Raw genomic sequence first — 2621 nt, forward strand, 5'->3', positions numbered from 1 at the left:
AATTGCATCATAAGATCACAAACTTTCATCAATTGAATGGAGAGCCTCTATACGAGGTGTGGAAGAGATTTAATGGGAAGCTCATGTAATGTCCTAACCATGAGGTCCCGAAGAAGATTCCTCTCCAAATCTTATATCGAGCTTTGGATCAACTAAATATAATCATGGTGGACAATGCGGCCAGGGTTTCACTTGTGAAGTTGTCTTATAATATGGCTACAAACATGCTTGAGGAAGTCACAAAGAAAAATCGGGGATGGCATACCCGAGACACCGAGGTCACTAAAGGGTCTCCTACCACCTTCTATATTGATAAAGAGCAAAGGAAAAGAGATAAAGAGAGGGAAGAGAACATAGAAAAATGATGACACAATTGGAGTTGATTACGAAACATGTGATGGGTACACCCAGAAAAATAGTGGATGCCATGGAATCCAAAAGCTATGATGAAGAAGAGGTTAATAGGCTTGATGAAGAAATTCGGTATTGGAAAACTATTCGGTTGGTTCCCGCCCAACCTTTCAAAGACAAGGTCGAAACCAAAGATGGACGGATTATAAAAGAGAGCGGGCTTAGTGTGATCATGATAGAGATCGTGATTAGAAAGATAAGAAAAAGGAATATGATCGATATATGCCTACCCATGACTGAGTAAAGGGTACAGAGCCCAATTCCATTGATCCCAAAAAATTCAAGACCAAGGATGTGTTAGCAAGGATCTTGATGAGAGTGGAGGAAACAAACAAGATGGTCCAGGAATTGAAAGGTGACTTTTCACAAATCAACCAAACGGTTGAATCACATTCCGCCTCAATCAAGAAATTAGAGACTCAAATCGATTAAATCTACACTCAACTTAATGTTAGACAAAAAAGAGGCCTTCCTAGTGATACCATTGTGTATCCAAAAAATAATGCTCAAGTGTTGGATATTGTCACTAGGAGTGGCAAAACCTTCAGTGATCTTGTGGTAGAAGTTTAAAAAGAGGCAAATGTTTAGCAAATAAATGTGAAGAAGAAGCATGTGAATGATTCAAATGCAGAGAATCTGAATTCTCAAGAAGGGAATGAAAAAAACTGATGCTAAGTGAAGAAGTGGATGATGAAAAGGGAGATCCAAAGGTAGTTGAGAATAATGAAGTATAAAGTGATCCATTGTGTACCATGAAGGTTCTTCCCCCATTCCCTCGAAGGCTAAAAAAAAGGTCAATTCTAAATTCAAGACGTTCCTTGCTAATCGTAGCAACTTATCAATTAATATCCCATTGCTAGAGGCCATTCAAGAGATTCTGGGATACGCTAAGCTTATGAAGAAGTTGATGTAAAAGAAACATCATATTGATGGTGAAACTATATAAATTACACATGGGTGTAGAGCTATCATGACTAGTACTATAGTAGAGAATAAAAAGAATCCCGGGGTCTTTATAATCCCTTACACCATAAGGACACACAAGTTTTAAAAAGCCTTGTATGACTTTGGTTCAAGAAGCAATCTCATGCCCTATGCAATCTATCAGAAATTAGGGTTGGGAACTCCTGCTTCAGCAACAATGAGGATATTAATGGTGGACCGGTCTATCAAGAAACCAACTGGAGTTTGGTTTGATGTTTTGGTAAAGGTGGACCTCTTCATTCTTCTGTCAAGAATTCATGGTGCTTGATTGTAAAATTGAACAAGAGATACCTATCATCATTAACCACCTTTTCTTGAAAATGGAAGATCTATTGTTGATATAGAGTAATGAGAAATTAAATTTTGGGTCCAAGATGATAAAATGTCCTTTTGGGTTTGCAAAATTGAGAAACAGTCCATAGAATTGCAAGTAGTGTCCATTATTGATGTTGAGGGCCCAGAGGTGCATGATGGGTCCCCTAGGGATCCAACTTGAAAAGATGAAGAACATCATGGAGCGATAATAAATTAGGCGCTAGGTGGGAGAAAATCCACCAATGCCACGAAACTGGCCTATATATTTTATTTTATGATGAGTAGAGTAGATTTAAATTTATTAGTGATTGATCCATGAAATTGTGGTACTATGAAGTGTTTTGAATAAGTTTGAGAACGGGAAATTATGGTGTATTTGAGTGTGGTACTATCGTGGTAGCCATATGATAGCGATCACATAACTCGAACCGCGATTACAGTCAAATCAGTTTTAAAAAATAAAACAGCCGCCTATTTCCCCCACGCTCCTTTCCAATTTTCTCTCAAATTTCAATTGAGTTTGGATAAGTTTTGGGCATCCAAATTAAGTATCAACATCTTTTTGCACTCCTCAATTCGGTATGTTATTCAATCTCTCTTTTTATGTGTATTTATAGGCCATAGAATTCATGCTTTAGGAATGGTCTAAAATGGTGTTTCAATTGCTAAAACTTGGTTTAAATGCGTTTATTGGTATGGTTAGCTATTGTAGTTGGTGTTTACATGGATGGGGAAGTCTTGAGTACCCAAATTTTGTTCAAAGATGATAGAAATAGTGTGTTCTCACCAAATGCTCGATTAAGCGCCCAAATAAATTCAATGTGATTTTTTCCATGTTCCAAGGGCTTAATCAACCACCTAGAGGCTAACTTTCATGTTCATAAGGTTACTTCTTGATTGAAATACAATTG

The 2621-nt window shown here is 37.4% G+C and overlaps 1 non-coding gene across 1 annotated transcript; it reads right to left on the bottom strand.

Moving 5' to 3' along the window:
- LOC124897397 lies at window positions 1-106 on the bottom strand. Its single transcript, XR_007054118.1, has one exon. It is a non-coding gene; the product is annotated as a small nucleolar RNA R71 (small nucleolar RNA).
- Between the last annotated feature and the right edge of the window lie 2515 nt (window positions 107-2621).

Source organism: Capsicum annuum, chromosome 3, assembly GCF_002878395.1.
Source record: "Capsicum annuum cultivar UCD-10X-F1 chromosome 3, UCD10Xv1.1, whole genome shotgun sequence".
NCBI classification, from domain to species: domain Eukaryota; kingdom Viridiplantae; phylum Streptophyta; class Magnoliopsida; order Solanales; family Solanaceae; genus Capsicum; species Capsicum annuum.